The following is a 14,383-nucleotide window of genomic DNA, read 5'->3' on the forward strand; positions in this document are numbered from 1 at the left end:
GATCTGTATTCCCCGAAATCAGACTATATCACCTTCTGGCTGGACCAGACCCACCAAGATATCTTGGTTGCAGGATTTTCTGCCATCGCCGGGATGCCCCAGGTCCAAGGGCAATTGATGGCATGCATGGCGCCCTGCAAGCACTGGGGCATCAGGAAGTGCCTTATATTAACAGGAATGGGTTCCACTCCCTGAATATTGAGATCATGTTTGACCACCACCTCAGAATCATGCACGTGTGTGCCCGTTATCCAGGGAGCATGCATGACAGCTACATTTTGGAGCACTCGGAGATCCCCGGTGTCTTCGAGCACCAGGATGATGGGTTGGCTCGTGGGATACAAGGGATACTTACTGTGATTGTGGCTGATGACGCCAGTCCAGAGGCCTGGGACCGGGGCAGAGACCCATTATAATGAGGTCCACGTTGGCACTCATGCTGTCATTGAGCGGTGCAATGGGATGTTGAAAATGCAGTTCCGATGCCTGGACCACTTTGTTGGTACCTTGCAGTACACCCCCCAGAGGGTATCCCATTTTGTGGATGTCTGCTGTGCCCTCCACAATCTGGCACAGCAGTGGGGCGACTTGCTGGTGGAGGAACAGGAGGAGACGGAGGGACGTGCGGCCTGATCTGAGGAGGAGGATGAAGCGGTCCAGGAGGGATTGCAGGACGAGCTCGAGGAGGAGTTGGAGGATGGAGGACAGGCGGCGGAATGGCAGGAGGACCAGGGAGGCCCTCATCATCTCCAGATCCTCCTAGGATGAGGCTGTGTCTGTCAGCACAATCCCTCCACATATCCCTCCCGCTGCCTCCATTCCCTTCTCCCCCAATCCCACCCATGACCCTCCCTCCCCATTTCTTCCCTAACCCCCCAGCCCTCCCCCAATCCTCCAACAGCCCCTGCCATTTTCCTCCCTTCTCCCCATACCCCGCACCCAATGCCTCCCATTCCCCTCCCCCATTCCCTGCGACCCTCCCTTCACACCACCAGTTGATTGGGGCATGGGGAGTTGGGACTTTGAGGGGTGGCAGGCAGAACTGGTACCAGGAGACGGTAACTTACCCTTGCAGCCCGTTGGAGGTTGTTGGTCTTCTTCTGACATTGGACAGTGTTCCTCCTTACCATGCTGCCCACATTGATGGCCGCTGCCACTACCTCCCAGGCGGCATTGCTGACACTGTTGCTGGTCCTCCGGCCCCCTTGTGTGAACAGGTTGCCCTGCCTCTCATCCACAGCGTTGAGAAGCCATGTGAGGTCAGCATCTCCAAAGCAAGGAGCAGGTCTGCCATGTTTGTGTGTTGACTGGGAATGAGTGGTGATTGAATGCTTAAAAGCAGCTCCCCTTTGTTAGCAGTGAGCTGCTGAGGCGCGAGTTAGGTGGATCAGATGGCGAGGGAGCCAGGGAGCCCTCGTCGGGCTCATTTTTGGCACTAAATACTGCTGAATACGGGCCATAGTCTCGCCAATGCGTCCATCGCGAAACTCCCCGCCAGACGTGCCCAATATCGGACTTTAACTTGAGTCTGCTGAATTGCGCTACAATCTACATTTTTTCTGAGCTGCTGCCAGGTGTCTGATTGACAAATCCTGGGGATACTGTCATTAGTATCAAGGGGTTAGATGCCATTTATGCAGTATTGTGGGTTCGTGCCAGAGAGGTCAGAATGGTACGATTGTATTAGCTATTGAGTTGAATTGTTTTGTAAATGTAGTGATTTCTTTGTCGCCTTTCCTAACATCTGTTGATTGGTCTTAGATTAATTAAGCTTCGAGAATCAGCGATGGACCTCCAATTTCATCATTGCTACCGTCACTCTGCCTTTTGTGTGCACGTGTAATGAAAGAAAGTCAAAACACACGTCATATGGAACCTTTCACAATATCCTTGGACACCTTGGATAACGAGAGATATTGTAGGCCTCATCAAAAAGAAAAAGGAGGCATTTGTCAGGGCTAAAAGGCTGAGAACAGACGAAGCCTGTGTGGAATATAAGGAAAGTAGGAAGGAACTTAAGCAGGGAGTCAGGAGGGCTAGAAGGGGTCATGAAAAGTAATTGGCAAATAGGGTTAAGGAAAATCCCAAGGCTTTTTACACGTACATAAAAAGCAAGAGGGTAGCCAGGGAAAGGGTTGGCCCACTGAAGATAGGCAAGGGAATCTATGTGTGGAGCCAGAGGAAATGGGCGAGGTACTAAATGAATACTTTGCATCAGTATTCACCAAAGAGAATGAATTGGTAGATGTTGAGTCTGGAGAAGGGTGTGTAGATAGCCTGGGTCACATTGAGATCCAAAAAGACGAGGTGTTGGGCGTCTTGAAAAATATTACGGTAGCTAAGTCCCCAGGGCCTGGTGGGATCGACCCCAGAATACTGAAGGAGGCTAGAGAGGAAATTGCTGAGGCCTTGACAGAAATCTTTGGATCCTCACTGTCTTCAGGTGATGTCCCAGAGGACTGGAGAATAGCCAATGTTGTTCCTCTGTTTAAGAAGGGTAGCAAGGATAATCCAGGGAACTACAGGCCGGTGAGCCTTACGTCAGTGGTAGGGAAATTACTGGAGAGAATTCTTCGAGACAGGATCTACTCCCATTTGGAAGCAAATGGACGTATTAGTGAGAGGCAGCATGGTTTTGTGAAGGGGAGGTCGTGTCTCACTAACTTGATAGAGTTTTTCGAGGAAGTCACAAAGATGATTGATGCAGGTAGGGCAGTGGATGTTGTCTATATGGACTTCAGTAAGGCCTTTGACAAGGTCCCTCATGGCAGATTAGTACAAAAGGTGAAGTCACACGGGATCAGGGGTGAGCTGGCAAGGTGGATACAGAACTGGCTCGGTCATAGAAGGCAGAGAGTAGCAATGGAAGGATACTTTGCTAATTGGAGGGCTGTGACTAGTGGTGTTCCGCAGGGATCAGTGCTGGGACCTTTGCTGTTGTAGTATATATAAATGATTTGGAGGAAAATGTAACTGGTCTGATTAGTAAGTTTGCAGACGACACAAAGGTTGGTGGAATTGCGGATAGCGATGAGGACTGTCAGAGGATACAGCAGGATTTAGATTGTTTGGAGACTTGGGCGGAGAGATGGCAGATGGAGTTTAATCCGGACAAATGTGAGGTAATGCATTTTGGAAGGTCTAATACATGTAGGGAATATACAGTGAATGGTCGAACCCTCAAGAGTATTGAAAGTCAGAGAGATCTAGGTGTACAGGTCCACAGGTCTATGAAAGGGGCAACACAGGTGGAGAAGGTAGTCAAGAAGGCATACGGCATGCTTGCCTTCATTGGCCGGGGCATTGAGTATAAGAATTGGCAAGTCATGTTGCAGCTGTATAGAACCTTAGTTAGGCCACACTTGGAGTATTGTGTTCAATTCTGGTTGCCACACTACCAGAAGGATGTGGAGGCTTTCGAGAGGGTGCAGAAGAGATTTACCAGAATGTTGCCTGGTATGGAGGGCATTAGCTATGAGGAGCGGTTGAATAAACTCGGTTTGTTCTCACTGGAACGACGGAGGTTGAGGGGCGACCTAATGGAGGTCTACAAAATTATGAGGGGCATAGAGAGAGTGGATAGTCAGAGGCTTTTCCCCAGGGTAGAGGGGTCAATTACTAGGGGGCATAGGTTTAAGGTGTGAGGGGCAAGGTTTAGAGTAGATGTATGTAGCGCACAAAGACTCACGAGAGACGAATAGAGATGAAGTCGATGAGGCTTTATTCAGCGTGACTTGTTCCCCGCAGTTCAGTAACAGACTGGCCTGCGGGGGAGAACTCCTGGTTCTGATACTCCGCCTTCAGGGCGGAGCTAGAGGTCAACAGCCAACCAGGACCCGGGATCTGTCAGCCAATGACATCACGGCTTCACAGTCCCACATGACCCCTAATGCATACTACCACATTCACCCCTTGTTAAAAATGAACCCGGCGGGGTGGTGCTTCGCATGGTGGTAAGGGTTTACAAGGCTGGTCCTGGGAGGAAAACTTTTGCATGTCATCACAGTATGTACAGGGTTTTTTTTTGTTTTGCACTATTTACAGTAGTCGTAAGGGGGAAAAGAAAAAAAGTTCTCGTTAAAGTCCACAACATTGTAGTGTTACATCCATGCCACGAGTCGGTCGGGTGGTCTGGTCGTCCTTGTCGATCGCCTCGGACCCGGTGGTGGTGCTTGTTCCCGTTTTGTCGTCTCCGGGAGCCTTACGGTTTCTGCTTCAGCTTCACTTCTGGTCGGACCTGGGAGGAAGACCGATCCTCCCGGGAAGGGGGCGGTGGCGGGGTGCGCCGGTGGCAGGGAGGGGGTGATTGGTGTCGGGGGGGTGTGCGTGTTGCCGGCGGGCGCCAGATCTCGCAGGGAGACCGTGTCCTGTCGGCCGTCGGGGTACTCCACATAAGCGTACTGCGGGTTCGCGTGGAGGAGGTGAACCCTCTCGACCAACGGGTCCGACTTGTGCGCCCGCACATGTTTTCGGAGCAATATGGGTCCTGGGGCCGCCAGCCAGGTCAGCAGCGACGTTCCAGGGGAGGACTTCCGTGTCGGGGTGGATGAAGCTTTCTGTGCTCCCGGAGTCGAGCAGGCATGGTGTCTCGTGCCCGTTTATCAGCACCGTTGTTGTCGTTGTCTGGAGCGTCCGGGGCCGTGCTTGGTCCAGCGTCATTGAGGCCAGACGTGATCGTAGTGCTTGAGCGTCTTCCTCGAACCCCGTGGAGCCGTCGACACTGGGGTCTGTTGTTGCCGTCCAAGATGGCGGCGGGGGTGAACAAAATGGCCGCCCCCATGCGTCGCACAGGGCTGGGGGGTCCCAAGATGGCGGCGCCCCTCCTCCCCTCGTGGTGGCCGGGACCCAAAATGGCGGCGCCTGCGGGTTGCACATGGGGCGCTGGGGGGGTTGGTGAGCGTTTGAAACGCGCAGGACTCCTTGTTCTCCGGGGACAGCGGTGGCCGGGACCCAAAATTGCTGCGCTTGCGGGTCGTACATAGGGCACTGGGGGGGTTGGGGAGCGTTAGAAACGCGCAGAACTGCTTCTTCTCCTGGGACAGCGGCGACCTCCCGGGACCAGCACACAGCCGCGAAATGGCCCTTTTTCCCGCAGCTCTTGCAAATCGCTGCGCGGGCCGGGCAGCGCTGCCGGGGGTGTTTCACCTGGCCGCAGAAATAGCAGCGGGCTCCCCCGGGACGACTTGGAGTCTGAACCGCGCAAGCCTGTGGGGTGGGGGGGGGGGGTTTGTCGTGACGGGGGTCCACGGAGCCCAAGGGGCTGCCGCGCGGTCGGGGCCGTACGCGCGGGCGTTTCGCGCGGCTACATCCAGGGAGGCTGCAAGGGCCCGTGCCTCTGAGAGTCCCAGCGACTCTTTTTCCAAAAGTCTTTGGCGGATTTGGGGAGAGTTCATACCTGCGACAAAAGCATCGCGCATCAACATGTCCATGTGTTCAATCGCGTTTACCGGCGGGCAGCTGCAGGCCCGTCCCAAAATTAGCAGCGCGGCGTAGAATTCGTCCAGCGATTCTCCGGGACTTTGCCGTCTCATTGCGAGTTGGTAGCGTGCGTAGATCTGGTTCACTGGGCGAATATAGATGCTCTTTAGTGCTGCGAACGCCGTCTGGAAATCCTCTGCGTCTTCGATGAGAGGGAAAATTTCCGGGCTTACCCTTGAGTGCAGGACCTGTAGTTTCTGGTCTTCTGTGACTCGGCCGGGGGCCGTTCTGAGGTAGGCCTCGAAACAAGTCTGCCAGTGTTTGAAAACTGCTGCTGAGTTCACTGCGTGGGGTTGATCCTCAGGCATTCCGGGATGATCCTGAGCTCCATAGTCCTTTAAGCACGCTTAATAAATTGTAGCGCACAAAGACTCATGAGAGACGAATAGAGATGAAGTCGATGAGGCTTTATTAAGCGTGACTTGTTCCCCGCAGTTCAGTAACAGACTGGCCTGCGGGGGAGAACTCCTGGTTCTTATACTCCGCCTTCAGGGCGGAGCTAGAGGTCAACAGCCAACCAGGACCCGGGATCTGTCAGCCAATAACATCACGGCTTCACAGTCCCACATGACCCCTAATGCATACTACCACAATGTACGAGGCAATTTTTTTACACAGAGGGTAGTGGGTGCCTGGAACTCGCTACCGGAGGAGGTGGTGGAAGCAGCGACGATAGTGACATTTAAGGGGCACCTTGACAAATACATGAATAGGATGGGAATAGAGGGATACGGACACAGGAAGTGTAGAAGATTGTAGTTTAGTCGGGCAGCATGGTCGGCACGGGCTTGGAGGGCCGAAGGGCCTGTTCTTGTGCTGTACTTTTCTTTGTTCTTTGTATCCCAAATGGCTTACATCTGCTCCTTAGAAGTGTGTTTGGATGTCATTCTTGATGGATGAAATGAGCTGAGTTAGATGGCCTTTGTCATCCATAATTAACTTGCAAACAGAAAGTGGAATCAGGACTGGAATTCTGTTTACTTAGTTGCTAACAGAAGCATAGTCTTCAGACGTGCTGATCAAGGAAACACTGATGCAATTGTGAACCATTCACTCTTTATCCTCCAGCCTCTTAAAAATAGTATTACATAGAGACACTTGAGGTCTCCAATGCCACTGACAGGGAAGGCCTATGTCGTTCAATCATTGCACTTTGTTGCTCAGGAATCATTCGGTTTTTCCATCCTGGCAGGTTATTGATAAAATGGAATCCAAATAAATTGTTTCTATGAAATAATTCTATTGAATCATTGCATACACCCAGGCAGGAGAAAGTCTTCTAATTCTTCCACAGAATGGAAAAGATTGAGTGCAAGTATTGAATCCTTCCCCAAAGATAAACGTATTCTCACCATGTCCATTGGGTGCAAGACATGACACTCACTTTTTGTAAACTATGTATAAAATGTAAAATTCCAATTAAAATATTTCAGTTAATCAATAGATAAATAAATAAATAATGGGATATTTTCCTGTCGAAATAACAATATTACATGATGTTGTTAAAGTAAAATTTGTACTCTCGTGTTTGTTTAATCGTCACAATGGGAACACCTACAGGGTGCACACAATCTAACACTGCATTATTTTGTTGCTGCTCTTAACTTTAATGACCCACACTGCATATATATTTGGCGATATCTGTAACCAAATGCCAATAATGGGTGTCATTAGTGTATTAGAACCTTTCTGTGTGTATTTGGTCAGTTGATTTGTAAATTGTATCATTCATGATTGAGGAGTGGAGGGCAGCACGGTGGCGCAGTGGTTAGCACTCCTGATTCACGGCACCGAGGTCCCAGGTTCGATCCCGGCTTTGGTTCACTGTCCGTGTGGAGTTTGCACATTCTCCCCGTGTTTGTGTGGGTTTCGCCCCCACAACCCGAAGATGTGCAGGGTAGGTGGATTGGCCACGCTAAATTGTCCCTTAATTGGAAAAAATTAATTGGTTACTCCAAATTTTAAAAAAGCAAAAAAAAAATGAGGGAGGGGAGGGTTAATTGGGGAGGAGAGTGGACTAAAAAGGAGATGGCGCTGGAGTGTGGCGAATCTCTGTGAGCTCTCCCCCACTCTTCCTACATTTTTTATAATCATTCTAACCTTTTAAATCTTAATTCTAACACTAATAATATCACTAACTATGTTCTTTTGCATCTAGTTACAGGTCTGGAGATTCTTCGACTCCCAAGGACCGACCGACATGACACAGCCCAACCCGACCCGATAGGACTCGAACGACCACCCGGCCTGGAAACAGAAGAGGCCCAACGAGGAGACATGGCCTGGTCTGAAGCTCACCCAGGCATCCAAAGTGCCCAACCCGGCCATTCAGCCACGCGACCCGGTCCCACCTGACCCAGAGAGGTCCGCCCAGCGTCCTGACCCACCACAATGGGAAAAAGAAGATCGATGAGGAGGCTCGACCAGGCCTAGATCGAGGCCCGATCTCAGGAGCGCCTGACCCGACCACCGGCGCTGGATCCGACCACATGAACCCGCCTAACCAAGAAAGATCCTGCCAGCGACCCAAACACAACCTAACCATCCCTAAAACAGCGAAGACCCATGCAAGGCACCAAACACGCCAAAAGGATCAGCTGACCTTGCGGAAACCTGGGCCCAACCAGATCCCGAACATCCATCCCCCCGGTGACCCCGAAATAAATCGCAACCAGAGCCCAGGACCCCTCCAAACGCAATCACTTACCTTCCACATGGTCAGACTTTTCTCATTGAATCCTGGAAGCAGCCACCGACCAAGGAAACGAGGGAAATGCACCGGTCTGCAGGTGATACTAAAGCAACGCGGTTTCAAGTCTCCTCTCCCCAGCATACACCTGGCAAACATCCAAGCAATCAAAAACAAGCTGGACGAACTTGGACTGATCTCTCAGAGGGAAGTGCGAGACTGCTGTGTGCTCTGTTTCACAGAGCTATGACTCACCCCTGCCTCACCAGATTGTCTAATATCATCTGAGGACTTCTCAATTCACCAGATGGACTGCACAGCGTCTTCGGGCAAGGCGAAGGGTGGAGGGGTTTGCCTCGTCATCAACTCCTCCTGGTGCTCAGACATGGTGACCCTGGTGAACTACTGCTCCCCAGACCTGGAATATATGACTGTGAAGTGCTGCCCATACTACCTTCCACAGGAGTTCACTTCTGCCATCATCACAGTGGTCTACATTCCACTCCAGGTGGAAGTGAAGAGGCGCTTAATGCATTGTACACCATCATAAACAACCTTGAAACAGAATACCCGGAGGCCTTGTTCAGACAAACTCAAGAGTGTACTGTCAAAATTTCACCAATATATCTCCTGTCCCACCAGGGGTCCTAACATCCTTGACCACAGCTCCACAAACATCAAGGGTGCCTACCGCTCGCTCCCCCGACCAGTTCCAGAAAATCAGACCACAAGATGGTGCTCCTTCTCCCGACATACAAGCAAAAACATAAGCGGGAGAATACGGTTAAGAAGGCTGTGAAATGCTGGTCATAGGCAATGGAAGAGCTCCTACACGACTGTTTGGAGTCAGTGGACTGGTCCATATTCAGGAGCTCAGTGGCCAACCTTGACGAGTATGCCACTGCTGTCACAGACTTCACAAGTGAATGTGTCAAGGACTGCATGCCAAAGAAGGTAGTACGAGCGTACCCCAACCGGAAACCACGGTTTAACTGGGAGGTCCACTCCCTACTGAAGTCCAGGTCTGTGGCATTCAAGATGGGTGACCCCAGAAATCGAGGTACGACCTCCGCAAAGCCACCAGGGATGTCAAGAGACAATACAAACTAAGCTCGCGTCCCAGACTAACTACATAAACTCTCGTTGATTGTGGCAAGGTTTACACAATATAACAGGCTACAAAGCAAAACCGAGTAGAATCTCTGGCAACAGAGCACACCTCCCCAATGAACTCAATACATTCTATGCTCGTTTTGAGCAGGAACTGATGTCACCTGTCCCAGCAGCCTCGGACAGCCCCAAACCTATCATCACAGCCTCAGAAGTTAGATCAGCCTTCTTGAAAGCGAATCCATGGAAAGCAATGGGTTTTGACGGAGTCCCCGGTCATGCACTGAGGTCCTGTGTGGACCAACTAGCAGGTGTGTTCGCAGACATCTTTAACCTCTCCCTACTCCATTCTGAGGTTCTCACCTGCTTCAAGAAGACCACTATCATACTGGTGCCAAAGAAGAACCAGGTAGCAGGCCACAATGACTACCGACAGTTGACCTTGACATCTATTATTATGAAGTGCTTCAAGAGGTTGATCATGAGACATATCAACTCCAACCTTCCAGACTGCCTTGATCCTCTGCAATTTGCATACCGCCACAACTGGTCTACAGCAGATGCTATCTCCCTGGCCTTACACTCATCCCTGGAGCATCTCGACAACAAGGACAACTACGTCAGACTCCTGTTCATTGACTACAGTTCCGCCTTCAACACCATAACCCCAGCCAAACTCATAGCCAAACTCCAAAACCTCAATCTCGTCTCTTACCTCTGCAACTGGATTCTCGACATCCTGACCCACAGGCCACAATCAGTAGAGATAAGCAATGACACCTCCCCCATGATATTCCTCAATACCGGGGCCCCACAAGGTGTATGTAGCCCCCTACTATATACTGTACACAAGGCTGTATAGCAAAATTCGGCTCCAACTCCATCTCCAAGTTTGCTGATGACACACTCGTAGTAGGTAAGTCCTCAAATATCAATGAGTCAGAGTATAGGAGAGAGATAGAGAACTTAGTAGCATGGCTCAATGACAACAATCTCTCCCTCAATGTCAGCAAAACTAAGGAACTGGTCATCGGCTTCAGGAGTACAATATCGTCTTTATCAATGGTGCCAAGGTGGAAATGGATGACAGCTTTAAATTCCAGTGTAAACATTACCAGAAATCTGTCCTCGTCCAACCATGTTGATGCTACAACCAAGAAAACAGAACAGCGACTTTACTTCCTCAGGAAATTAAGGAAATTCAGCATGTCCACATTGACTCTTACCAATTTTTATAGATGTCCAAAGATGTGCAGGGTAGGTGGATTGGCCATGCCAAATTGCCCTTAGTGTCCAAAATTACCCTTAGTGTTGGGTGGGACTACTGTGTTATGGGGATAGGATGGAGGTGTGGACCTTGGTAGGGTGCTCTTTCCAAGAGCCGGTGCAGACTCGATGGGCCGAATGGCCTCCTTCTGCACTGTAATTTCTATGTACCATAGAAAGTATCCTATTTGGCTGCACCACAGCCTGATATGGCAACTGCTCGGCCCAAGACCATAAGAAACTACAGAGAGTCATGAACACCGCTCAGTGCATTACACGAACTCGCCCCTCATCCATTGACTCTGCACCTCCCGCTGCCTTGGGAAAGCAGGCAGCATAATCAAAGACCCCTCCCACTCAGGTTATTCTCTCTTCCAACCTCTTCCATTAGGAAGAAGTTGCAAAAGTTTGAGAACACGCACTAACAGATTTAAAAACAGCTTCTTCCCCGCTGTTACCAGACTTCTGAATAACCCTCTTATGGACTGAACTGATGTCTCCAGGCATCTTCTCCACTGTAGTAGATCTAGATTCAATATGCTGCACCAATATCTATGTCTATCTATTTACATTGTGTATTTATTGTATGTCCAATGTTTTTCAGGTATGGAGCGATCTGCCTACACTGTACGCAGAACAACACTTTTCACTGTACCTCGGTACATGTGATAATAAATCTAAATCTAATAAGAAGTAGGGCCCATGATTTCTCACCCTGGCCCTGTTTTTATCATGGTAATTCACTCAAGGCAAGCATTTGGCTATTCTGGGGGGCAAGTATATGGCAAATGCAGATTACTATACAGCAAAGGTTCGCAACATTTAGGCTGAGAACCCCTACCCCCCCCCCCCCCCCCCCCCCCCAAGCCCCTGACCCCTGTGGAGATGGGCCGGCAGACTCGATGGGCCGAATGGCCTCCTTCTGCACTGTAAATTCTATGATTCTATGGATGTTCCATGCACACCAAGGCACCCCATCCCCCAAACTGGATATCGCTCGTAAACCAGAATGCTTCTAAAGAGTGAACCCGCACCTGTCCTCTTAAATCGGGAAGAGGATCTACATTTAACATCAAACGGAGAATTTAAAAAGAAACAAAATTGCAGAAACGGTTTGTGTGTGTCCTGCTGTGGCTTTTGGTGTTGTGGTATGCTGTAGAGTTCCACATTGTCCGCAGAGTGGGATATGCACCATTTATATAAAAAGGGAAGAAAAGGCGAGTTGACCGCATCCTCTCACACTGTTGAACATTTTGCTTGCAAAAGCTTAGCTTTCCGGCTCGGTTCACAGCTTATCCCATTGGTGGTGTTGTGCAGCTCCTTGGAAACAGCACACAGAAACTCAGCCTGGTCTTCGTTTCCATAGTTATAGGAAGACCCAATGCTGACCAACTGTTCAAACTTCCAACCGCCCGAATTGGTGGAAACCATTTGGGTCATTCTGCTGTGACATTATTAATTTATTTCTTTATTGATTGATGCAGGTAGGGCAGTAGATGTTGTCTATATGGACTTCAGTAAGGCCTTTGACAAGGTCCCTCATGGTAGACTAGTACAAAAGGTGAAGTCACACGGGACCAGGGGTGAACTGGCAAGGTGGATACAGAACTGGCTAGGCCATAGAAGGCAGAGGGTAGCAATGGAGGGATGCTTTTCTAATTGGAGGGCTGTGACCAGTGGTGTTCCACAGGGATCAGTGCTGGGACCTTTGCTCTTTGTAGTATATATAAATGATTTGGAGGAAAATGTAACTGGTCTGATTAGTAAGTTTGCAGACAACACAAAGGTTGGTGGAATTGCGGATAGCGATGAGGACTGTCTGAGGATACAGCAGGATTTAGATTGTCTGGAGACTTGGGCGGAGAGATGGCAGATGGAGTTTAATCCGGACAAATGTGAGGTAATGCATTTTGGAAGGGCTAATGCAGGTAGGGAATATACAGTGAATGGTAGAACCCTCAAGAGTATTGAAAGTCAAAGAGATCTAGGAGTACAGGTCCACAGGTCATTGAAAGGGGCAACACAGGTGGAGAAGGTAGTCAAGAAGGCATACGGCATGCTTGCCTTCATTGGCAGGGGCATTGAGTATAAGAATTGGCAAGTCATGTTGCAGCTGTATAGAACCTTAGTTAGGCCACACTTGGAGTATAGTGTTCAATTCTGGTCGCCACACTACCAGAAGGATGTGGAGGCTTTAGAGAGGGTGCAGAAGAGATTTACCAGAATGTTGCCTGGTATGGAGGGCATAAGCTATGAGGAGCGATTGAATAAACTCGGTTTGTTCTCACTGGAACGAAGGAGGTTGAGGGGCGACCTGATAGAGGTATACAAAATTATGAGGGGCATAGACAGAGATAGTCAGAGGCTTTTCCCCAGGGTAGAGGGGTCAATTACTAGGGGGCATAGGTTTAAGGTGAGAGGGGCAAAGTTTAGAGTAGATGTACGAGGCAAGTTTTTTACGCAGAGGGTAGTGGGTGCCTGGAACTCACTACCGGAGGAGGTAGTGGAAGCAGGGACGATAGGGACATTTAAGGGGCATCTTGACAAATATATGAATAGGATGGGAATAGAAGGATACGGACCCAGGAAGTGTAGAAGATTGTAGTTTAGTCGGGCAGTATGGTCGGCACGGGCTTGGAGGGCCGAAGGGCCTGTTCCTGTGCTGTACATTTCTTTGTTCTTTGTTTGTTCTTTGTTCTATTCCAGATGATGTCAGGCAAGCAGTGACACAAAATTCAAACAGGGCAAAATAAGCTTCCCAGAAAGGTGCAGAGAACTCAGCAATAAAATGGGAAGTTTGAGTTCATCTGCAGAATAACCACTGTATTGTGAAACATGGCTTCCCTTGTGGCTTTGACTATAGCAAGCAATGTGAATATAATTCTATCTAAAATTGGTTTGCAAACAATAGTGTGCAGCTGAAATGATCGGTAGCTTTTGTCTCTACTGATTAATTCCTATTTCAATATGACATTCTGGATGCATGTCCCTCTGCTTCTAAAAATACGCTAATGGCAGCCTACAATAACTGAGCACTAATTGCTGGTTGTTCCAAACGTTCTGATCCTTCTCTGTTTTACTTTCAATCAGCCCGCAGGAGTTTCAGTAAGTACGGTAATTATCACAGGAGTGAGGCAGTGCAACCTTGTCCATGATACATTGGAGATAGCTCATCCTATCCACCACACGTGGCTCTTCATTGACTTGTCTTTTTGTTCCCATTTGTTAATGCAAGATTTTTTTCTTGTTTCGTTTTGTTAATGTTTATTGGCTCACTAAAGATGACTGCCAAAGAATGGAACGTTTTGGCAATTCTGCAACTTGGATCCGTGCTGATGAGATGCGTCCACTATATACGGTGACCAGAGCCCTGTTTGAAGTCAGCAGCTCGCTGAAGCGGAGGTTGATCTGATCTCATGTGTAACGTCATCAGCTGATGGAAGCTGCCCAAACTCTCTGCTTCACGCAGTTGTTAATGGTGTGAACAGCTGAAGTGGCCAGAAGTCTCCATCAGTACATGGTCACACTGTTAATAACTACAGGAGGCAATGGAGACTTTGGGCAGCTTTAATCAGCTAATGCGCTTAGTGTAAGGTTGGGCCAACCTCTGCTACAATGTCTTAGTTCTACATATGTTGCTGCAGTTCTAACATCTGCTGTTTGTGTTTCAAAGTGAGACGTTGATTAGATGCAGCTGGAAGATAAATGGATTTTAAAGTGTTTGCAAGTACTGAACTAAGCAAAGTATTTGACCAGTTTCATCTGTTTTGAGTGATGCGTTAGTAATTGATGCCTATGGTGCTGACAGATGGTTAGCACATTTACCTGGTGTAGGTAGTT

The sequence above is a fragment of the Scyliorhinus torazame genome, chromosome 6 (assembly GCF_047496885.1).
Source record: "Scyliorhinus torazame isolate Kashiwa2021f chromosome 6, sScyTor2.1, whole genome shotgun sequence".
Taxonomy (NCBI): domain Eukaryota; kingdom Metazoa; phylum Chordata; class Chondrichthyes; order Carcharhiniformes; family Scyliorhinidae; genus Scyliorhinus; species Scyliorhinus torazame.